This window comes from Sturnira hondurensis, unplaced genomic scaffold (assembly GCF_014824575.4).
Source record: "Sturnira hondurensis isolate 20B ecotype Veracruz unplaced genomic scaffold, ASM1482457v3 Scaffold0007865, whole genome shotgun sequence".
Taxonomy (NCBI): domain Eukaryota; kingdom Metazoa; phylum Chordata; class Mammalia; order Chiroptera; family Phyllostomidae; genus Sturnira; species Sturnira hondurensis.
The window spans coordinates 7,385,118-7,409,533 of record NW_028080496.1 but is presented as its reverse complement, the minus strand read 5'-3'; the positions used below and the strand labels follow the sequence as shown (position 1 = coordinate 7,409,533).

Sequence of the window (24,416 nt, the reverse complement as noted above, 5' to 3'; positions counted from 1 at the left end):
AGGGAAATGAAGGGGGGAAATGGGACAACTGTAATGGCATAATCAATAAAACATATTTTTCAAAAAATGGCATTGGTATTTGCTGTCCCCTAAAGTCCCCATGTTGTTTCAAGTTCATCCATTCACCAAGTTCAAGTGTTTTCCATTAATGGCTCTTTTGTTCCAGGCCCCACACCAGGGTGCCAGGTTGCATTGCTGCTCCATCTCTCCGTTCTCCTGTCCTCTGTGGCAGTTTCCCTCTTATTCATGACCTTGACAGCTTTTAAGGAGTCCTGACCAGGTACACTGTACAATGGCCTGTTGTTTTTCTTTTGGTTAGAAGGGGGTGTCATTTTTTAGAAAGGTGCATTTAGGTGAAGTACCTTTATTTTCACACCCAGCTGGGGGGTGTACAGGGTACAGAATCCCCACAGGTTATCACCAGTGCTGTTCACCATCATACTAGAATTTGTCAGCATGTTTGAGATTCAGCGTTGGATCTTGTTTGGCCATTTCATCTCCAGTACGGGGTACATGGGATTTAGAAGGCAGGTACAGACCTCTGTCCGACATGCTGGCTGTTTCCTCTCTCCATGAGTCAGTGGCTTGGCGTGCCTCAGAGGTGGTACCCTCCCCCGAACAGGAATGAGCAAGACCGCAGGCACTAGTAAATGGTGCTTACCTTTTCTCCGCACAAGCCAGAGCAGGGGGAAACGCTGGCGCTTCCAGTAATTGTCAGAGCAACTCTGCAAAGTCACGCCTCGCCCCTCCTCCAGCAAGCCCTGTAAACTGAGAGCCAGTCCTGGGCAAACTCAAGGCCACTACAATGACGTCAAGGGACAAGGTAACTTTCAAAATGAAGGACACCCAGCTGTGTCTCAGACTCCCCCCTCCCCAGTCCTTTTAGACATGTCTAGTGATACTGATGTGTTTCGTAGGAGACTGTTGCCCTCTTTTTCAAGGATTACAAAATCCCATCTCAGACCCTCCTACATAAATTCATGTAAGCAAGGTGTTTTCTAAAAAACGGCCTGTACCATGGACTGAAAGTAATGTCTCTTTCTTTTTAAGGTGTTTTTTCTTCACTTACAGAGGCAGTTTTTCTTTATAAAGATGACATATTTTAAGGAATTAAATCTCTGCATGCATGGACCATTTCGTATTTTTAAAAAACCAACTCATTTCAGGTGAGTTTGAGAGAAGATACAGAACAAAAAGGAAAGTGAATTTTTTTTTTATTTGCTTCTTGTATGGGCGGTTTAAAATAGTCCATGCCCACTTCCTCTTAGGGGAAATACTAAGAAAGGCTATGTGCCCAGGGAATACGCTTAAATATATAAAGTTTCGCCTCAGGCTGTTGTCTCCTATCCCAGCTTCTCACGGGCTGAACCTTGGGGGGGGGGGGGGGGGGGGCGGAGATCATGCAAAAGGCAGGATTTCCTTCCTACAATTACAGCTTCACTAAAGGACACGTTTCCCAGTGGTGCCTACACAGGTTTTTGCTATGTTTGGGATGTTAACTGGAGATCAGGAAGACCAGCACAGATCGGGCCATTTAAGTAAATCTTAAAAACAAGAACTTTTAGTCTATTAAGTGGGTGAATTCCATTTCAGGGACAGAGACACAGAAGGAGCTATCGAAGCACTCTTTCACAGAGCGTGGTGAACTGGAAAATCAGTGTCATTGGGTTCGAGTGTATTAAATGTGTTAGTATTCGAAATAGATCCTACATTAGTGCTGGTTGTAACTCTTACTCTAAAAAAAAATGTAAGCTATAGATCTTACCAGAATTCACCAATTTTGCGATTCCTTAGAAGGAATGTTTCTAACTACTGGGTTGGCCAAAAACTTTGTTGTGTTCTTTCCATAGGATGGCCCTAGTAGTGCTTCGTTGTCTTTAACTTCATTCAAAACAATTGTCAGATTGTGACAGCTGTCATATTGGCGTGCACTTAAAAGTTACTTCTCAGAATTGGTGAATTTTTGTGCAGCCATTTTAATATTGAAGATGGAAGAAAATATACAACATCTTTGGCATATTGGGCATTATTATTTCAAGAAAGGTAAAAACAATGGAAACACAGAAAAATTTGTACAATGTCTTGAGAAGGTGCTGTGACTGATGGAACATGTCAAAAGTGATTTGCAAAGTTTCTTGGCACCAGTGACATATTGACCAAATAATTCTCGGCTGTCTCATGCACTGGAAGGTGTTTAGCAGCCCCCCCGGCCTCTGCCCACTAGAAGTCAATAGCGGGAGACAGCAAACACGCTCAAAATATCCAAATCGATAAAATTATTGGTGAAAATGAACTATGAATCTTATTTTACAGAAAAAACATAATGGACTTTCTGGCCAACCTAATAAAATTTATTTATTTTTAGTAGGTCAGGGCCACTCGGGGACCCGTTTCTTCTTGCATGAGGTTTATTAGTTTGTCTTTCAATAATTTGTCTAAATAATCTACAGTGTTAAACTTATTGGCATAGAGTTATTTATAAAATTCCCTGATATCCACTAATATCCATAGCATTCATTCTAAAGTAATCTGTTTATTAGTATGTGGGTCTTTACTCTTTTTATTCCACACCACCTATTTTATGAACATTCTATATAATTAATTTTCTCAATTTTTATTTTATTTATTTTCTCTGTTATTTCCTCTACTGTCTCATTTATGTCTATTTTTGATCTCTGTATTTTCTCTCTTCTGCTTATTTTGGGTCAGATGTGCTCTTTCTTTTTCTAGAACTTTAAGGAAGGAACTTCAGTCATTGACTTGAGAAGTTTGTTCTGTTTAATAGGATCATTTAGTATTATAAACACAACTCCAGTTGTTTTACAGTGTTTAACAAATTTTATTCATTCATTCATTCATTCATTCATTTTTGTAACTGTGCTGGCATTCTGGTGTAGTTAACAACAGTGTTGGCACGAACCAGGCCCAGAATGCCCAAGCAACCCGCTCCTGGCTGATTGCTTTTTCTATGATATCATTTTCTGTGCCATACCTGGCTGATTTGATTACTGTTCTCCCAGCACTGGAACGCTTGCCTGGGTGCAAGGCAACCTAGGCAGTTGCCTACAGCTGGGGGTAAATTTTAACATGTGTTTTTATTTTCTTTTTCCATTCAAAATATTTTTTTAAGATTTTTTTATTTAACTCTTGTTCAAGTACAGTTTTCTTTCTTGTATTCCCAGCCCTGCCCCCTCCCCCAGTGCTCCCCATCCATTCAAAATATTTTTTAAAGATTTTATTTATTTCTCTTTAGAGGGGAAAGGAAAGAGAGAAATACCAATGTATGGTTGCCTCTCGTGAGTCCCCTGCTGGGAACTGGCCTGCAACCCAGGCATGTGCCCTGACTGGGAATGGAACCGTAATTGTGTGGTTCGCAGGCCCACACTCAATCCACTGAGCTATGCCAGCCAGGGTGCATTCAAAATATTTCTTAATTCTCTGTTTGATTGTTTCTTTGACATGGATTTCTCAGATGTGTTATTTAGTTTCCATATTTTAGGAATTTTCAAGAGATCTTTCTGTTATTGAATTCTAATTTAATTCTAAATTTCTCATAGAACATATATACCTTGCATGATTTGAATTTTTCACTGTGTTAAGACTTTTCTGGCCCAAGTTATATCTTTATAAAATATCCATGTATGGTTGAAAAGAATGGATTTTCCTGTAAATGATGATAATTTTGTTCAACTTTCCTGTGTCCTTGTTGATATTATGTCTGCTTATCCCACCAATTATTGAGGGAGGGTACAAACATCGCTGAAAATATTTGTGGATTTGTCTGTCTTCTTGTTTCAATACATTTTGCTTCATAAATTTTAAAGCTCTGTTAGGTACACAGACATTTGAGATGGTTTTGTCCTGTCGATTGATATTTTGGGTTTTTTGTAGTTATCAAACATTTTGTCTTGTTTTCCATTACCATCTATCCCCTTTATGCCCTCTTCCACCTCCCCCACCACCCCCACAATCTCCGCACTGTTGTCCATGAGTCCTTTTTCTTTTTGGCTCAATCCCCTCATCCCAGAGCTGTCTGCTTGCTCTCTATTTATAAGTTAGCCTCTATTTTGCTTGTTAGTTCAGTTTGTACATTAAATTCTATATGTGAGTGAAATCATATGGTATTTGTCTGTCTCTGACTGGCTTATTTCACTTAGCATAATGTTTTCCAGGTCCATCCATGCAGTTGCAAAGGGTAAATTTTTTTTTTACAGCATAGGATTGCACTGTGTAAATGTACCATGGTTGTTTTATCCACACATCCGCTGATGGACGCTGGGCAGCTTCCAAATCTCGGCTATTGTAAAGAGTGCTAAAATGAACATAGTGGTTCTTCTTCTGAATCAGTGTTTTGGGTGTCTTTGGATAAATTCTGAGAAGTGGAAGCACTGGGTCAAAAGGCAGTTTTAGTTTTAATTTATAAGGTGTCTCCATACTGCTTCCTGCAGTGGCTGTCCCAGTCTGCATTCCCACCAACAGTGCAAATGGGTTCCCTTTTCTCCACGTCCTCACCAGCACTTGTTGTTTTGTTGATCTAATGATGATGGCCATTCTGGCCAGGGTGAGGTGATACCTCATTGTGGCTTTAATTTGCATCTCTCTGGTGATTAATGACATCGAGTCTCTTTGCCCATGTCTATGGGCCATCCGTATGTGCTCTTGGGATAAGTGTCTATTCAGGTCCTTTGCCCATTTTTAGTTGGATTGTTTTTGGTGTTAAGTTTTATGAGTTCTTTATAAATTTTGGTTATTAACCGCTTATCAGATGTATCAGGAAATATGTTCTGCCATTTAGAGGGTTGTCTTTATTTTGTTGATGGTTCCTTTGCTATGCAAACCCTCCTTATTTGATATAGTCCCATTTGTTTATTTTTTTTTTGTTTCTCTTGCCTGAGGATATATATCAGAAACAATATCGCCACAAGCAATGTATGCAGTTTCACTGTGTATGTTTTCTGCGGGGATTTTTATGGTTTCAAGTCTAACATTTAAGTCTTTAATTCATTTTGAATTTATTCTTGTGTATGTTGCAAGAAAGTGGTCTAGTTTCATTTTCCTGCACATACCTGTTCAACTTTTCCCAACACCAATTATTGAATAATCTATATTTAATTCATTGTATTTGCTTGCTTCCTCTGTCACATGGTAATTGACTATAAAGTCATGTGTTTGTTTCTGGGCTCTCTGTCCTGTTCCATTGATCTGTGTGTCTGTTTCTATGCCATACCAGGCTGATTTGATTACTATGGCCTTAGTATAGTTTGATACTAGGTAGTGTGATCCCCCAAACTTTGTTCTTCTTTCTCAAGATCACTGTTGCTATTTGGGGTCTTTCCTGGTCTCATATAAATTTTGAAATTTTGAATTTTGTGAAATAAGTCATTGGTATCTTGTTAGGAATTGCATTGAATCTGCAGATTGTTTTGGTAGTATGGACATTTTAATGATGTTGATTCTTCCTATCCATGAACACAGTATGTGCTTCCACTTATTTATATCTTTTTCATTTTCTTTCTTCAGTGTCTTATAATTTTCCAAGTATAGGTTTTTCACATCCTTGGTTGAATTTATTCCTAGGTAAATTTTGAAGCAATTTTGAATAGGGTTGTTTTCTTAATTTCCCTTTGTGATAGTTCATTATTGGCATATAGAAGTGCAACTGATTTCTGGATATTAATTTTGTATCCTACTGCTTTGCTGAATTCATTGACCAATTCTAGTAGTTTCTTAGTGGGTATCTCTGTGTAGAGTATCATCTGCAAATAATGAGTTTTACTTCTTCCTGTTGGGTGTCTTTTATTTTTTCTTCTTGTCTGATTGCTATGTCTAGGACTTCAGAATTATTTGAATAAGAGAGGTAAAAGCAGATACCCCTGTTTTGTTCCTGATCTTAAGGGGAACACTTGTAGTTTTTGCCTGTTGGATATGATGCTGGAAGTGGGTTTGTCAGATATAGCCTTAATTATGTTGTGGTATGTTTTCTCTGTTCCCAGTTTGCTGAGCATTTTGATCATAAATCGGTGCTGGATTTTATCAAATGCTTTTTCTGCCTCTATTGATTTGATCATGTGGTTTTTATCCTTCATTTTGTTTATGTGGTGTATCACTTGTATTGATTTGCTAATGTTGTCCCAGCCTGTCATCACCAGAATAAATCCCACTTGATTGTGGTGTATGACCCTTTTGATGCATTGCTGTATTGTTTGCTAATAAATTTTGTTGAAGATTTTGGTATCTATGTTCATCAGGTATATTGGCCTATAGTTTTCTTTATTGTACTGTCGTTATCTGGTTTTGGAAATAGGATGATGCTGGCCTCATAAAATGAGCTTGGCAAGTCTTCCCTCCTCTGGAATTTTTTTTGAATCCTTTGAGACAGTGTTAGTTCTTCTCAGAATGTATGATAAAATTCACCCATGGGGCCCTCTGGTCCAGGACTTCTGTTTGCTGGGAATTTTTTGATTACTGCTTCAGTTTCACTAGGCGTGATCTGTCTATTCAGAGTCTCTGATTCTTCCTGATTTAGTTTTACAAGATCATATGTTTCTCGGAATTTATCCATTTTGTCCAGGTTGTCCAATTCATTGGTGTATAGTTGTTCATAATATTTTCTTACAATCCTTTTATTTCTTTGGTGTTTTTATTTCTCTTTCATTTCTGATTTTATTTGGGTTCTCTTTTTTTCTTGATGAATCTGGCAAAAGGTTTGTCTATCTTGTTTATATTTTCAAAGAACAAACTCTTAGATTCATTGATCTTGGTTTTTTTTTTTCTGTTCCATTTCCATGAAATATATTTTTCATCCTGTTTAGTCTGTGTGTATCTTTCACCCTGAGGTGGGTCTTCTGGAGGCAGCATATATATGTGTCTTGTTTTCTTATCCATTCAGCTACTCTATGTCTTTTGATTGGAGCATTTAATCCATTCACATTTAAAGTGATTATTGACATATACTATTTATTGCCATTTCATTTTTTAATTATTTTCCTTTGATGTTGTTGTTGTCCTCCTCTTTCTACTTCTTTTCCCCTTCCCCTTCTTTTCCCCTTCCCCTTCTTTTCCCCTTCTCTTTTCCCTTCATTTTCTTTCTTTCAACTTTCTTCCTCATTTCTTCCTCCTCTTTCTTCTTTTCCCCTTTTTTACTTCTCCTTCTCCTTTATTTATTTTTTCCTCTGCCTTCTCCTCCTCCTCCTCCTCCACCTCCACATCCTACTTTACCTCCACTTCCTCCTCCTTTTCTTCTTCCTCCTTCCCGCCTCCTCCTCCCCTCCTCCCCTCCTCCTCCTCTTTCTCTTCCACCTCCATCACCCTCTTCTCCCTCTCCTCCTCCCCCTTCTCCTCCTCCCACTTCTCCTCCCCCTCCCACTTCTCCTCCCCCCCTTCTCCTCCCCCCTCTTCTCCTCCCCATCTTCCCCTCCTCCTCCCACTCCTTCATCTTCTCCCTCACCTCCTCCCTCACCTCCTCCCCCTCCCCCTATTTCTCCTCCACCTCTTTCTCCCTCTCCTTCTCTTCCTGCTGTTTCTCTTTCACCTCTCTCTTCACTGTCTCATTCTCCACCTCCTCCTCCTTTCCCTTCTCTTTCTACTTCTTATTTTTCTTCTTCTCCTCTTTCTCCTCCTCCTCCACCTTGGCCTCCTTTTCCTTCACTTTGCCTTCCTGCTTCTCCTGCTTTGCCTTCTCCTCCTCCTCTTCCTTCCCCTACTTCACTACCTTCTCCTCCTCCCCATCCTCCCCCCTCCCCTCCCCTTCCTCTCCCCCTCCCCCCTACTTTTCTCCTCCTCCATATTGCTTCCTCTTTTCCTCTACCTCCTCCACCCCCTCTTCTCCTTCACCTTCTCCTCTTCCTTCTTGTCCTCCTCCTCCTCCTTCCTTCCTCCCCTTCCTTATCCCCATTCTCCTCCCCTTCTCCTCCTCAGGTTTCTCTCTCTCCTCCTGCTTTACCTCCATGTTCTCCTCCTCCACCTTCTCCTCATCCTCTTCCTTCTTCTCAACCTCTTCCTTCTTACCCTACCCGTCCTTCTCCTTTCCTCCTTCACCTTTTCTTCCTCCTCCTCCTCCACTTTTCTTTATCCTTCTACTCCTCCATCTCTGTTCTTCTCCTCTTCCAACTTGATATCCTTCTCTTCCCCCTCCTTCTTCTCTTTCTCCCTCTGCTCCTTCTCCCTCATTTTTCCCTCTCCTCCTCCTCCTTGTACTCCTACTCCTCTTTCTCCTCTTTCTCCTTCACCTCATTCTCCCTCACTGTCTCTTTCTCCTCCTCCTTCTCTTCTCCAGCTTCTTCTCTGCCTCCTTCTCCTTTTCCTCCTGCTTCTGTTTCTCCTCCTCCTCCTCAGCATCCTTTTTCTTCACCTTATCCTCCTTGTTCTAGTCTTTTTCCTTCTCCCCCCTCTCGTCTTCCTCCTCCTTCACCTCCTCCTCCTTTGCCTTCTCCTCCTCCTTCGCCACCACCTTCTTTGCCTCCTTCTCCTCTCCATCTTTCTCCCTCTTTCTTCCTCTCCTCCTTCTCCCTCTCCCTCTCCTCATCTTTCTTCTCTTTCTCCTTTACCTCATTCTCCTCCACTGTCTCCTTCTCCTCCTTCTCCTTGTCCTTCACCTCCTTTTCCTCATTGACCTTCACCTCCTCTTCCTCCTTCACCTTATCATTTTCCTTCTCTCCCTTCTCCTCCTCCTCTCTTTCCTTCTCCTCCTCCTCCTCCTCCTTTTCCTCCTTCTCCTCCTCCTCCTTATCTTCCTCCTTTACCTTCTCCTCCCCCTCTACCTTTTTCTCCTCCTCTTTCTTCTTGTTTCCTCCTCCTTCTCCTCCTCTTCTTCCTCTTCTTTCTCATTCACTTTCTCCTCTTTCTCCTCATCCTCTGACTTGGTCTCCTTTTCCTTTACCTTTTTCTCTTCTGCTCCTCCTCCCCCTCCTCCTCTTCTCTGCCCTTCTCCCTTCCACCTTCCTCCTCCTCCTCTTCCTCCTCTAACTTGGTATCCTGTTCCTTCACCTTTTATTCCTCCTCCTCCTTTACCTTCTCCTCCTGCTCCCCATCCTCTTCCTCCTACTCACACTCCTTCTCCTGGTCTTTCTTCCTCTGCTCCTTCTCCCTCTTTTGATCCCTATCCTCCTCCTCCTCCATTTACTCCATTCTCTTTTACGTTGTTCTCCCTGTCTCCTCTACCACCTCCTCCTCTAGCTCCTGCTTTTCCTCTGCCTCCTTCTCCTCCTTTTCTGTCTCCTTTTTCTCCTCCCCCTCCTCGGCATTCTTTTCCTTCACCTTCTCACTTTTGTTCTCTTCTTTCTTCTTCTTCTCCCTCCTTTCCTCCTTTTTCTTCTTTTCCTCCTCCTCTTCTTTCTCATTTGCCATCTCTTTTTCCTTCTCCTCTTTCTCCCCCTCCTCCAAGTTGGTCTCCTTTTCCTTCACCTTTTCCTCTTCCTGCTGGTCCTCTACCACCTTCTCTTCCTCCTCCTCCATCTCCTCATCCTTCACTTCCTTTGCCTCCTTCACCTCCTTCTCCTCCCCTTTCTCCTCACCATCCTCCTCCTCCTCCCCCTCCTCCTCCTCCCCCCCTCCTCCCCCCTCTCTTTCTCCCTCTCCTCCTCCCTCTCCTCCTCCACCTCAATCTTCTTTTCCTTCACGTTCTTCTCTTCCTGCTTCTCATTCCCCTCCCCCTACTCCACTCTCTCCTCGTTCTCCCCCTCCTCCTTCTCCACTTCCTTCTTCTTCTCCCCCTCCTTCTCCTCCTCTTTTGCTTTCTCCTTTTCCCTTTCCTCTTTATTTTCCTCCTCTGACTTGGTCTCCTTTTCCTTCATCTTTTTCTCTTCCTGCTCCCCCTCCTCCACCATCTTCTCCTCCCACTCCTTCTCCTCCCCTCCCCCCTCTTTCACCCTTTCCTCCTCCTTCACCTCCTCTTCCTCCTTTGCCTTATCCATTTCCTTCTCTTCCTTCTCGTCCCTCTGCTTCTCCTCCTCCTCCTCTGACTGTTCCTCCTCCTTGTCCCCTTCCTTCTCCTTTCCTCCTTCTCCTCTTTTTTCTTCTCCTCCACCTTTTCCCACCCCACCTTCTCCTCTTTCTTTTCCTTTCCTCCTCCACCTCCTTCTCCTCCTCCACCTCCTCCTTCTCTGGCTCCTCCTCTACCTGCTTCTCCTCTGCCTCCTTCTCATCCTCCATCATCATCTCCACTTCTTTCCCTTCTCCTCCTTCCTTTCTCCTCCTTCTCTTCTCCTCCCTCCCTCCCCCTCCTTCCATGCCTCCTCCTCCTCCTCCTCCTCCTCCTCCTGCTCCTCCATATCCTCATCCAACTCTTCTCCTTTCCCCTTCTCCTTTTCCTTGTCTTCTTTCTCCTCCTCCTATGACTTGGTCTCCTTTTCTTTTACCTTTGTCTCTTCCTGTTCCTTCTCTAGCACCTTCTCCCCCTTCTCCTGCTCCTTCACTTTCTTTACGTCCTGTCCTTTGACTCCATCTCCTACTCTTCCTCCTCCCTCCCCTCGCCTCTTTTTTACCTCGTTCTCCTTTACTATCTCCTCCTCCTCCTCTTTCTCCAGTTTCTCTGCCTCCTTCTCCTCCTTTTTCTTCTTCTTCTGTTTCTCCTCCTCCTCTTCAGCATCCTTTTCCTTCACCATCTCCTCCTTGTTATCTTCTTTTTACTTCTCCCTCTCCTCCTCTTCCTCCTCCTTTACCTTCGCCTCTTCTTCCTCATTCCCCTCCTCCTTTTTCTTCTCTTTCTCCTCCCTCTCCCCCTCCTTCCCCCTCCTTCCCCCTCCTTCCCCCTCCTTGCCCCTCCTTCCCCCTCCTTCCCCCTCCTTCCCCCTCCTCCCCCCTCCTCCCCCCTCCTCCCTCTCCTTCCCCCTCCTCCCTCTCCTTCACCTCTTCTTCCTTTGCCTTATCCTTTCCTTTTCTTCCTTCTCCTCCACCTTATCCTCCTTGTCTGCCTTCATCTGCTTCTTTCCTCCTTCTGGTTCTATTCCTTCCCCTTCTCCACCTGCCTCTCCTCTGCCTCTGCCTCCTTCACCACCTCCTCCTCCTCCTTCATCTCCACCTCTTCTTCTTTGTTCAACTTCCGCTTTTCCTTCTCTACCTTTTCCTCCTCCTTCTCCCTCTCCTTCTCCAACTCAGCCTCCTTTTCCTTCACCTTATTCTCTTCCTGCTCATTCCCCTCCCCCATTTCTCCCCCCCCCCCCCCTCCTACTTCTCCCCCTCCTACTTCTCCCCCTCCTGCTTCTCCCCCTCCTGCTTCTCCCCCTCCTCCTCCCCCTCTTCCTCATTTAGCTTCTTCTTTTCCTTTCTCTTCCTCCTCTGACTTGGTCTCCTTTCCTTCACCTTTTCCCCTTCTGTTTCTCCTTCTCCACCACCTTCTCCTCCCACTCCTTCTCCTCCCGCTCTCCCTCTTTCACTCTCTTTCACTCTCTCCTCCTTTTTCACCTCCTCTTACTCCTTTGCCCTATCCATTATTTTCTTCCTTTTCCTCCTCCCTCTGTTCCCCCTCCTCCAACTTTTCTTCCTCCTTCTCCCCTTTCTTCTCCTTTCCTCCTCCACCTCCTCCTTCTCCTCCTTCTCTGGCTCCTCCTCCACCTGCCTCTCCTTTGCCTCCTCTCATCTCCCATCTTCTCAGCCTCCTTCATCTCCTCCACCTCCTTTCCTCCTCCTCCTCCTCCTCCTCCTCCTCCTCCTCCTCCTCTTTCTCCTCTTCCTCCTCTTTCTCTTTCTCCTCTTCCTTCTCCTGATCTCACTTTTCTTCTTTCACCTTTTCCTTTTCCTTGTCTTCTTTCTCCTCCTCTTATGACTTGGTCTCCTTTTTCTCTTCCTGCTCCTTCTCTACCACCTTCCCCCCCCCCTCCTCCTGTTCCTTTACTTTCTTTGCCTCCTTCGACTCCTTCTCCTCCCTCTCCTTCTCCTCCTCCTCCTTCTCTTTCTCTTTCACCTCATTCTCCTTCACTGTCTCCTCCTCCTCCCCCTGCATCTCTTCCTTTCTCCCTCTGCTTCTCCCTCTTTTTCTCATTCTCCGCCTCCTGTGTACTCCTTCTATTCCTCTTTCTCTTTCAACTCATTCTCCTCCTCCTCCTCCTCTTTCTCCAGCTTCTTCTCTGACGACTCCTTCTTTTCCTCCTTCTTCTGTTTCTCCTCCTCCTCCTCAGCATCCTTTTCCTTCACCTTCTCCTCCTTGTTCTCTCCTTTTTTCTTCCCCCTCTCCTCCTCTTCCTCCTCCTTCACCTCCTCCCCTTCTTCTTCCTCATTCACCTTCTCCTCTTTCTCCTCTTCTTTCTCCTCTTCTTTCCTCTTTCTCCTCTTCTTTCTTCTCCTCCTCCTCCTTTCCTCCTTCTCCTCTCCCTCTTCTCTTTCTCCCTCATCTTCCTTGCCTTTCTCTTTCACCTCATTCTCCTTCACTGTCTCCTTCACCTCCTCTTCCTCCTTTGCCTTATCATTTTCCTTCTCTCCCTTCTCCTTCTTCTCCCCTTTCCTCTCCTCCTCTTTCTTATCCCCCTCCTTCACCTTCTCCTACCTTCTTCTCCTGCTCTTTCTTCTCCTTTCCTCTCCTCCTTTTTCCTCATTCTCCTCCTCCTCCTCCAACGTTGTCTCCTTTTCCTTCACCTTTTTCTATTCCTGCTCCCCCACTTTCTCCCCCACCACCTTCTCCCCCTCCTTCACCTCCTTTGCCTCCTTCTCTTCTGTTTCATTCTCCTTCTCCCCCTTCTCCCCCCTCCTTCTCCCCCATCCTCCTCTTGTTCACTTTCTCCCCTCCTTTCCCTCCCCCCTTCTCCTCCCCTCTCTTCTCTTCCCCCCTCCTCCCTCTTTTCTCCTTCCCCTTTCTCTGCTTCTTCTCTTCCTCCTTCTCCTGCTTCTCTGCCTCATTCCCCTCCTCTTCCTTGTGTTCTTTCTCCTCTTCCTCCTCAGCATCCTTTTCCTTCACCTTCTCCTTATTCTCCTCCTCCTCCTCCTCCTCCTCCTCCTCATCCTCCTCCTCTTGTTCCTCCTCCTTCTCCTCCTGTTCCTTCTCCTACTCCACCTCCTCCTCCTCTTTCTCCTCCTTTTCCTCTTCTTTCAGAAAGAATGAGAGAATAAAATATCGTTGTTACTGCCTTGTCTGCAATTCCATAACCCAAGGACCTCTAAACACCAGCAGATTTTCCTGGCACCTTTTACAGTGATATTACTATTCTACAGAGTAACATACCTCTCCTTCTCCTTCTTACTCTGCTCCTCCTCCTACCTTCCCCTCCTGTTTTCTTGTAAGCCTGTTAACATTTGTTGCAGTACTGGTTTGGGGTTAACAACCTCCTTTAGCTTTTTTTGTTCAGGAGCCTCTTCATTTCTCCTTCAATTTTAAATTATAGCCTTGATGGGGAAAGTAGTGTTGACTGTAGGTCCTTTCTTTTCATCACCATAAATATTTCATGCCATTCCCTCTGGCCTGAAATGTTTTTGTTGAGAAATTAGATGACCTTCTCATGGGAGCTTCTAATGCAGATGTTGTTATGCTTCCTAGTGTCCCAAATGTTCCTTAAACTCTCCTCATTTTATAATTTTTTTTCTTTTTCCTGCTCTGCTTGGACAATTTTTTTCTAACTTGTCTTCCAAACTGCTGATTCAGTCCTCTGCTTTGTCTAACCTGTTGTTTATTCCTTTCCATATATTATTTATTTTTGATATTGAGTCCTTTATTTCTGACTGGTCCTTTTTTCTTTGGTTTCTGTGGGTTTTTTTTTTTTTCATGCTGTTGAGCATCCTTACTATCATTACTTTAAGCTCAATATCTGTAAGTTGGTTGCCTTCATTTCATCTAGTTCTCCCTCTGGAGAATTCTCTTGTTCTTTCATTTGGGGCCTGTTTCCTTGTCTTCTCATTTTAGCTGCCTCTTTGTGTTTGTTTCTATGTATTGGGCGGATCTGTAAAGACTCTGGTTCAAACCTAGGTCAGATCCTGCCTGCAACTTGGCCCTGGGCAACCTGTTTGGAGCTATCGATGAGCCACAGATGGTGGCTTCCTCTGCTGGGCCTGGGTGTGTGCAGAAAGCACCCTGTCGGTTGACATTTTTATCATCATAAAATTACCTTCTCACTGTTCATGTTTGTTAAAATTTATTCTGTGGAATAATAATATACCTATTCTACTTTTTTGGTGTTAATGTGGTAAATCTTTTCCTTTCTTTTATTTTTAATCTGTGTCATTTTAAGTTCATTTTCCTAGGCGAGTCTTGCTTTTTATCCGGTCTGAAATTTTTGCTTTTTACATGGTGTGTTTGGGCTATTGACATTTAAGGTGTGATTACTGGTGGATTAGGTTTCAATCTGTTTTTTTTTTTAATTTGTTTTGCTGTTATTTATTTCCCCCGTTTGTTCTTCATTTCCTTTCTCTCTCTTTCTACCTTCTTTGGGATTAATTGAATATGTTTGTGTGATTCCATTTTATCTCCTGTTTAGTTCACTCATTATACCATTTGTTGTTTCAGTCATTTCTATGGGGTCTGACTTGGACTCACCCACTTTCACATGACGTCATACACTTTACATGTGATAGGAAACCTGTAAGCACACTTCCATTTCTCACCTCCTAACTTAAGTAAAGTTTATGTTGTTACACATTTTACTTAAGAAGACTGGGGAAGAATGAAGAAACAAAGAAAGAAAGAAAGAAAGGAAAGGAAAGGAGGGAACAAAGGAAGAGGAGAGAGGGCATGGGAGTGAGGGGAAAGAGAGGGGAGGGAGAGAGCGAGCGAGAACACCAGAGAGCATGAGAGAGAACAAAATAGCGCTGTAACCCCTCATCTGTGATTCCAAAACCCAAGAAGCTCTGCAAACCACAAACTTCCATGGCACACTTTACAGTGATATGGGACCTCATCTGAGTTGATTTGGTGACAGGCAAAGCCTTACCTTCAGTGGAACAAGGCTAGTTATAGTCCTTGTCCTGCCTGGTGCGAGTATCCATTCATTTCACCACAGAAAGTTGCATGCAACGAGTTAACGCAGCAGGGCTGTGGCTGTGCCGTCCTTAGAAAGGCCTGCCTGTAAAGTCGGCCCTTGATTGGCAGCTAGGAACCTGGCTCTTGATGGGCAGCTAAGAACTTGTGGTTTATGCTGAACACCTGTTTTTTTCTTCTGGGAGTCTTCAATTTTGGCATAGGCTAGGCAGAGGGCGTGTATGTGTGAAGCTCCCAGTAATAACCATGGGCACGGAGTCTCTGATGAGCCTCTGTGGCAGGCAGCATGTTCCAGGCGTGGTCATAATTTGTAGCTGCAGAAACTAAGGCCGTCCTGCGTGGCTTCCCTGGGAGGGGGCTCTTGGGAGCTTAGGCCTGGTTTCCTCTGGACGTCGCCCCTGGAGTCTTTTAGCTTTGCCGGTTTCGCTTTGTCCTCTCGCTGTAACATGTCGTGGCCGTGTGCGTGAGTCCACGCCGAGTTCTGGGAGTCCTCCTAGCAAATCGCCAGGGCAGAAGGAAGGCTCGGGGACCCCGACGCAAAAGTGGATGTGACTGCGCAGAGCGGCACTCCGGACTGGGTGGCGGTGCTGCGGCCGTAGGCTGTGTGCACTGGAGAGCTTGTCTGAAACCCCAAATTCTGAATTCCAAAACACATGGGCCCTGTGATTTTGGATCAAGGATTGTCTAGCTGTGTCCACAAACACACACCCAATGAAATCTAGTTTACATTTAAAATTAGTTGTTTTTATTACTGATTCTTTGCAGGTGGGATAAATGGTTCCACCTCAAGTCAGCATGGTGATGAAGGTATTAGTAATTTAAAATAATAATAATAGCAGCTAACATTTCTGAAGTTCTCAAGCCCAGCATCAGACACCGGTTTTCACGCCACAGAATTTCAGTGTGTGATTCCCATTATTTTTAAAAATGTGTATTTACTGATTGTAAAGAGAAGAAGGGAGAAACATGCCTGCCCTGACTGGGAATTTGAACCCGCAACCTTGGCACGTGGAGCAACGCACTAAACTAAGTTACCCAGCCAGGGCATGAAGCGCCTTTCTTGTTGCAGCAAACTTAGGCTCAAGTTGGTTCTGCACCAATGTTGGGTAACAGGCTGGAGACTGGATTTCACCCCAAGTTCACTGGCTGGATACCTAATCCCGGACCGCAGTGCCCCAGGAAGTGATTGCTCTGTAGGGCATTCATTTCTCTCTTCTTTCATGGGCTCTTGTCTCCGTTGCTCACAGATTCATTTCTGGGATTCTCACTCACCTCTGCCTCCGGCGTATTTGCAGGTTTGCACAGGCTGTGGGCCCCTGTCAGTCAGGGCCACGGGCCGGCGTGGATGAGTGCTTTTGTGTTCCCTTGCTGGGCTTGTTCTTCAGCCTATAATCCGCACCATATGCTGAGTTTTTTTTCACACAAGCAATCTGGTATTGTATTAAATAATTCTGCGTGCAAAGGCAAACTTTATCGATCCCACTTAGAGGGAACAAAACTACGTCACAGAGCAGAGGGGAAAATGCGGGCGTCAGAATGGCAGCTAGAACTCAGGTCTCAGAGAAGGCTAGACTAACCCGGGACCAGCAGTTAAGGTTGAGCTGATTACTGCGTGGCGTGTACATAGTGCCCCAGGCTCATTGGCCTCTGAGAACACCCCTCTTGGAAGGTCATTGGTAGAAAATCGGTTGCTCCTGGAGATCCCCTGGGGGCGGGGCTGGAAGATTCTGATACCTGGGCCACACCCCCAGACGTGCTGGTTGCACTGGTCACAAGGGTGGCATCCTTGGTGGGGGAGTCTAGATATCGGAAATTTAAAGAACATTCCAGGTAATTTTACTGTGCAAAAGTTGAAAATAACTTTCCAGGGGAGTATCAGTCACTTCTGGTATAAGGGTCCGGCAGAAGTAATACATGCTTGAGTGTGCTCGGTGGGGTAATAATATGGGTGTCTTAATTGATAGTTTGAACTTGAACATTTCACCTAAAATGTGATATGGTGTGCCTGAGTGTGATACTGTGATGTTACAGGGTTACATGCTCATGATTCTGTAATAAAAGATTGTATAATAAAAAGGGGGGCGTTATTTGTGCCAGACCCTGTATTTTAGAAAACAAGCAATTATTTATTCAAAAAGTGTCACTTGAGTATCCACCTAATCCCCAGTCTTGTGCTAGCTGCTGGGGACACCGATGGAAAGAAGACAGCGGGAGGAAAGTTGTCACACTGATGGTTAATGAAGTGACCGGCGTTCCAATGAACAGAGAGCTGCTGACTGTCCGTGGAGGGCTATGAAGTTGAAGTGAGAAAGGCTTCATTAAGGAACCTGAGCCTCATTTTGAAGAATGAGGATGTTTTATGGGCAGAGAGTAAGAACAGCAGGTTTCAGGAGCACACAGACACAGCGTGTGGTCACAGGTGTTCTCGGGTAGTGGGAGTCCCGCCCGGGCGGTGTGTGGGGAAGTGGGGGACGGAGGCTACAGTCAGGTTTTCACGCTCAGGCATCGTTCTCCGGGCCCTGTGTCAGGGCTCAGGGAGGTTTTCTGGGGGGGAAAGTGACACGAATGGATTTGGCCACCAGCTACCTCAGGAGGCTCGAAGACTTCATACCTGGGAATTAGCCTCTAAATAGAATCATCTCTCTCTTGAGATTATGTCTAGAATAGTCTCCAGAGAGACGCAAGCAAGGCACTGGAACATCATAGCAAGCATAGTAGAGTGATCAAGAGACCAGTGAAATCCCGGACTTCTGGTTTGATTTTAGCGGGAGGGGAAGGAAGCGTTTGCTTCCATCCCTGTCTGGTGGCCTTGAACTTTGCATATGTAGGTAGAAAAAAGAGTTCATGGGGAGAGAAAAAACACCAGAGAGGAGAAAAAGGAAATAGGACGATGGGGTGGAAATGCAGTGAGGTTGGAATCAGCACAGATGGGGCGAATAAAAGTTAAAGCTGTGAAAACAGGTTTCCTGTCTGTTCCTACTATTGTCAAGGCTTCTGAAACTGGTTTCGGGGGAGGCCGGAGGCCGTATTCAGCGGCCTGCACTGCCCCCTGCAGGCAGAAATCCTGAAACAGCCACTATTGAATTTCGGCCTGAGTTTCATCCTCCGCCTGGAGGAAAACAAGCGGTAACCAGAATACACCTGTGTCCCATCCATGTACCCTCCAGCCTGGCCATCGAGTTACTCCCTTGTTCTTTATAGTTCAGATTAGCTTTTAAATGACTACTTTTATCATCTTAAAAGGTGTTTTTCCTCTACAGTTTTACATCTCTGAAATCGGAGTGTGTCTTGGCATTGACGATCTATCGCCAGATTGATTTTCCTTTGTGATAGACAAAGGAGCATCTTACAAATTGTGCCAACTCACACTTGGAGAAATACGGCAATGTATATTTTGTATATATCAGAGAGGTCGGCCTCATGGAAAAGATATATATTTATATATAAAATATATATCATATATATCAAGGGGGATATATATACATATATACTTTATACCATATATAACTCATAATGCTTATAAGTATTTCTATTATACATATATTCATGTATAAATGTGCTTAGTATGTATAATATAAATTATACACATTACACATAAAATATATAGTATATAAATTTATATATTTACATATATAATATATAAACATAAAGGGGATGTATAAATATAAATATGTTTTATATTTACATAATTACATATAAATTATCTATAATTTACATAATTATATAATTTTATATATAAATTACATAATTATATATACATTGTATAATTTTATATATACATATAAAAATACATATTTGTTTTTAGTGCGGAATATCTGTGACCTTGAATCTCTCAAATCCCTTCCTTCTTAAATTCTGGGTCTCAATTATTTACTAGTTACTTGATTTTGGGTGGTCATCTCTCTGAGCCTCAAGTTCTTCTCCTTTAATACGAAGTATCTCGCATGGTTTGTGAGAGTTCAGTGAAGTTCCATAGGCAGTCCTGGAATGTTCCCCACTTAGTGTGTTCAGGTGCTCAGTAAATACGANTAAATATAAGTTTTATATTTACATAATTACATATAAATTATATAATTTACATAATTATATAATTTTATATATAAATTACATAATTATATATACATTGTATAATTTTATATATACATATAAAATACATATTTGTTTTTAGTGCGGAATATCTGTGACCTTGAATCTCTCAAATCCCTTCCTTCTTAAATTCTGGGTCTCCATTATTTACTAGTTACTTGATTTTGGGTGGTCATCTCTCTGAGCCTCAAGTTCTTCCCCTTTAATACGAAGTATCTCGCATGGTTGGTGAGAGTTCAATGAAGTTCCATAGGCAGTCCTGGAATGTTCCCCACTTAGTGTGTTCAGGTGCTCAGTAAATACGACTAACATTTCCGAATTAGAGTCTCCTGCTCCGGTGAAACGCACCCAGGCGGGACTCTCTTCCTTTGCGGACGTCGTCACAGCCCCGGTGCAAACTGGCCGCTTTCATCCTGGGAATCTATGAGAGCCTCTGCGGAGTGGCCTGCTTTATGTTGATTTTAAAAAAAAGGCCTGAGAGTTCAAAGGTCTGTGGGGCACTTATTTTAAGCGCCCCAATTTGGATGTTTAAAGTCTTCAGCAGAAGCCAGCTGTCTTTGCTCACTGTAATTCAGAACCTCCAAGCTGTGTGTGACCCTGTGCCCATAGATTTCTGCTTTATTCTGATAAACCGGAAAGGGCAGAGCCTGGTCTTTTCAAGGAAACGGCATTGCCAGTATTTACAGCAGCGGAACCTAAATGCAATGGAAAATGACGATGGTAGGAGAAAGTGCTCTCGTTGCTGGCTGGTTGGGGTTCGTGGCTCTCCCCAGCAATCACAGGATAAGGTACACTTAGGGCTGAAGGGCAGCTTCTCTGATTGCTGCCGCGGGGACATAGGTAGCTGGTCCTAGAGGCCCCGTTAGCTCTGCACGGGGCAGCTCTAAGGAGCGCCCCCCATGTGGAAGGAGCCAAAGAAGACATCGCAGAGCAGGCTTCCATATTTGCAAAGTGGCTGCCCCTTGAGCTCTCCCGTACCCCTTCTTTCTTCAGTGACATGAAATCTTGCAGTTCGAGTTCTCAGCACGACCCCTGGGGAGAGAGAAGCAGTGGCAGACCCAGGAGGAAACCCAAGCCTTTCCCAGTGGCTGGGCCGAGCTGCCTCCTCCTCTAGCATCCTTGCACTCTTGGGGCGTGTGCTGCGAGGGGGAGCCGAAGGCAGAAAGGTGGGGAACGTCAAGCTCCCATCCTGCCCGGGTTTCGCCTCTCCATGTTAGTCTGCCCCCATCCCTGGTCGTTACTGCATTTTATATTCGCAACCTGCAGGCCTAAGTATTATACTCGTTGGATACCAGGTAGGTGGATAGTAATGAAAGAAGTTAATGGCCAATAAACACAGCGTTGGCCAAGTGGTCTGTTTGGTTTTCCCATAAAATACAAGACACACATTTTACATTTGCACCAATACCTTTATTGATTTGGATATTTTGAGTGTGTCGGCTGTCTCTCACTATTGGCTTCTAGTGGGTGGAGGCCGGGGGTGCTGCTAAACATCTTCCCACGCATGAGACAGCCCCACAGCACAGAAGGATTTGACCACAGTGCTAAGAAACTTCGCAAACCACGTTCCATCAGTCACAGCACGTTCTCCATACATTGCAAACATCTTTTCTTTTTTTGCATTTCCACTGCGTTTTTACCTTTCTTGAAATAATAAAGCATAATATGCTGAAAATTTTGCGTATTTTTTCCGTCTCCAATATTTAAATAGCTGTACAAACATTCACCAGTTTTGGTAAGTTTTTTTTAGTGCACGCTGATTTGGCAGCTCTCAATGCAGTCTAACAAAATTGTTTCAAATGAAGTTCAAGACGACAAAGCATTCTGAGAGCCATCGTACGGAAAAAACGTAACAGACTTTTTGGCCAACCCTATAAAGAGGTTCAGTAGTGGCCAGGGCAGAATGACTTTGACAGGACTTGTCCCTGAAGGTATGTCATGGGGGTGCCTTCCCGATATTGCCAGGGTTCCCAGTCTTCTGGGAGCTCTCAGTAACCCAGATACTGATGTGTCTTCTGGGGATTTTTCCATGCTGACGTGAGCATGTTAGGAGGCCAACACAGGTAAGTACACTCTCTGACCCAGTTAGGGGGCCTCCCGGTCTCCTTTAGCCTTGGCCTCGGTCTGCCGGATGTCAGAGCTTCTGAAGGGAGAACAGTTCCCCTCGCCCAAAAGGCAAGTTCACAGAAACGTCATTTGTTTAACAAAGGGCTGGAGGTTCGTTCTTTCTTTGCCTTTATTTCTCTTCCTGATGCCATTATTCTTGTATGTTCAGGACAAAACTGCAAAAAGAATGAGAGAAAAATAATTTTTGCATAAAGCCAACTATTCACTTTTAAAGACTCTTACTCTGGGATTTTTATTCTGAAATGAAAGAGATAGTAGGTGGTGGAGGGCTTTCAGGTGAATGTATGTCTGTGCTTGACACAGTTTGAATCTGCATCGTATTTTAATCTATTTTTATTTTATATATTTTTTAATTTAACTATTGATTTGAGAGAGAGAGAGACCCATTTGCTCCAATTACTGATGCATTCATTGGTTGATCCTCCTATGTGTCCTGACGGGGGTCTGAACCCACAACCTCCGCGTATCCAGACAACGATCCAATCAGCTGAGCTCCTTGGCCAGGGCCTTAATCCTCTATTTTTAAATATATATGATAAAACCTAAAAATGGAAGACAGCTGACCTAAAAAAATCATGTTACTTTTTGTTCTCCTCTCCAGAACTAGACTAGACTTCAATGGTGAATGAAATCTTGCAGAAAGTTCAAAAAAAATTGAGCAGGAGGAGAGATCAAGCAACACATTGGCAAGTCCAGTTGCAGCAACACAGAGTTCAAGTAAGTTGACTTATAGCCAGCGACGGCAGTGCTTCCTCTGTGTCCATCTCCAGGGCAACCTTGAAACCCTCGGCAGAAGAAGTCAAATATCTGTGGGGACATGGTGAGGGATTTGCCATTGCTCACCTCTGGTGCTCAGCCCGGAGCTGAACTTAATCTCGACAGAGGCATGTTTGCATCGGGACAGAGAATGTGAGAAATGCACCGAGGATTTATGGAGCGTGCAGGTTAAAAAACAAAAATTCTGTAGAGCTCCTTCTGCAGTATATGATTAGGGGAGGGGGAAAAAGAAAAGTTTAAAATTGGTGTCAAGCTCTTTATCACGCCCGGGTGGGGCTGGCTGGAAGCTCTGTGAGGCGTGGTCCTGGTGGAAAGACGGAGCGGAGAGCCCTTCCGAGCAGGTGGGGCTCTGTGAGGAGGTCGCGGAGGTCTGTACACTTCTGACTGGAGTGTGTCGGGTGGTGATGTTCTGTCATTGAGTTTTTCCCGCTGAATGTGATACCCAGGCTGACTACAGTCCGGAACCAATTCTAGGAGGACGTAAGTGTTCCAAGATGAGAATATATTACTCCTTCTTGCCGAAGATTCACAGCCAGCGGGCGTTTTTCTCTGTTAGCAAAACCCATGGTCCTGGAACACACTGATCTTTCTCAAACGTGGGTTAAATTGCAACTATACAATTAGGCTACTTCCCCCTGTTCCTCCACTGGTAAGAGAAAAGCTCTCAGTACAGACATTACACACACTTTTTTAAAGACAGGCTGGGTCCAGTGTCTCAGAAAGGGCAGATTGTTCTGCGTGCGGGGCTGAACCAGCAGGCACAGTTTGGGACAGAGATGGCAGCCACAGTGGCGATCTCCTTCCAGACTCACTTCTAAATGTCCCCAGGGTGCTCCCTCTCATTCTGTGGGTGCTTGGGGGTGCCTAGGGCCTTTCCCTTCACTGTCCACATTTTCGTGACTGCCTGCCTCAGGCCAGCCAGGGCATTCAGTGTTAGCGAACTTGTGAACAAGGAGGTTGGAAGAGAAGAGGTCAGTTGTACGATGGGACTGTGTGTGTGTGGTTCTGCCCAGTCCTGGGCGCCGTGGGTGTTACTGGTAGTATTTCCCACCCACCCGAAAAACTTCTCGTCTCTGACGCACCGAGAGATTAAAGGTGACATCAGAAACCATACGCAAGCCTGCTGCACCTTCGTGAGGTCCCTAGTTGAAAAGACTTGCAATCTGCCGTCCCCAGAAGGACATTTTTGTCACCATGGTTTCCTACCTGTGACTGCTCATTTGCATAAAAGTTTCTGGTCTACTCTCTGTTTTCACAAATCTGCACAGTGTCTGTGACCGAGTCTTGTCTGTTCTTCAAGGGTAAGCTTTCTCATTGTTAGTGGTGCTATCTTTTTCCCCACAGTGTCCTAATAGCTTCCTCTGTATCTTTTTCAGTTTAGCACTTTTTTTCGTTATTTTTTATTGCATTTATTGGGATGACACTGATTAATCGAATTATATAGGTTTGGGGGGTACAATTCTGTAACACAGCCTCTGTGTGCTGTGTGATCACCCCCCGAAGCCAGTCTCCTCCATCACCATTGGTGCCCCTTTCCCTCTGGGTTAGTTTTTAACATTGTTACCATCCATCTTCCAGAACATTTTCCATTGTTACCAGAACCTCTTCCTAAGGAGGAAGGTGCAATGTATTTCATCACTGCTTTCCAAATCAAGTTCTTTGAGGTCCCGTGACCGGTTTTGGCCATACTTGGAGAACTACTGTCTTAAAATACCTTTTTCAATAATGAGGTAACCTCATGCAATTACCGTGATGTATTCCCCCATTTGAAAATACCGGCCGCCATTTTTTTCTGAGATAGCAGATGAAGAGAGAAACTTACCCTTTAGCCTCGTGCCAGTGTGGTAGTGACACCAACATTCTTCCGATGTATGCAGTTTCCTCCATGGTTACCTCCTGGGTGAAACAGACCACCGAATGGTAAAACTGAAGTCAGTTCAAATATTGGTTGGGAACTTGCGCTGAGCCAGGCACTGTGGCATGAACCTAAAAATGGGGAAGACACTGTGATACACACACTGCACCCTGAGGCTCCTTCCGACTAGGAAACTCCCGACACAGTGGGTGGGATTCACAGCAGCTGGGAGGAAACAGACGGCTAATTATTAGGGGGCTGAAGAGCGTGAGGACACCTGACCTGTCTCAGCGTGGTTCGGCAGCGGAGAGGAGGATTCTAACACAGAGCGTGAGAGCCTAATCTTGTTCCGGAGAAGGACCACGAGGACAGGAGAAAGAGGGCCAGCACAGGCAAGACAGTGACTTTCCAGTGCTGCCCACAGCAGGGTCTTCTCTGCTTCTGACAGATGAAGTCCTATCGCGAGGTAGATTCATTTGAGCCCCATAGGCTGACGCTAGCCATTACTGTTCATATAACTCCTCTCTCTTATCCTGCCCCTGGATTCATGCCAACTTCTCATCACACGGACATGTGAGCATGCCACTATACTCTTTAAGTTAATGACTTGCCATTCAGTGCCCTTTAAAACTTGGTGAAATTAGTGTGAGAAAGCCTCCCAAGGGACTGTATATT

The 24,416-nt window shown here is 44.5% G+C and overlaps 1 long non-coding RNA gene across 2 annotated transcripts in view; it reads left to right on the top strand.

Annotated features, from left to right (window-relative positions):
- Window positions 1-22,527, top strand: part of LOC118992006 (uncharacterized) — a 31,392-nt gene extending 8,865 nt beyond the window's left edge. Inside the window, exons 3-5 of one of the 2 annotated variants that reach the window (XR_005067521.1) lie at window positions 167-280; window positions 1,051-1,166; window positions 21,711-22,527. This is a non-coding gene — a long non-coding RNA (uncharacterized LOC118992006). The remainder of the gene's footprint in view (window positions 1-166; window positions 281-1,050; window positions 1,167-21,710) is intronic. The other variant, XR_005067522.1, reaches the window with a different exon arrangement.
- Window positions 22,528-24,416: the final 1,889 nt, after the last annotated feature.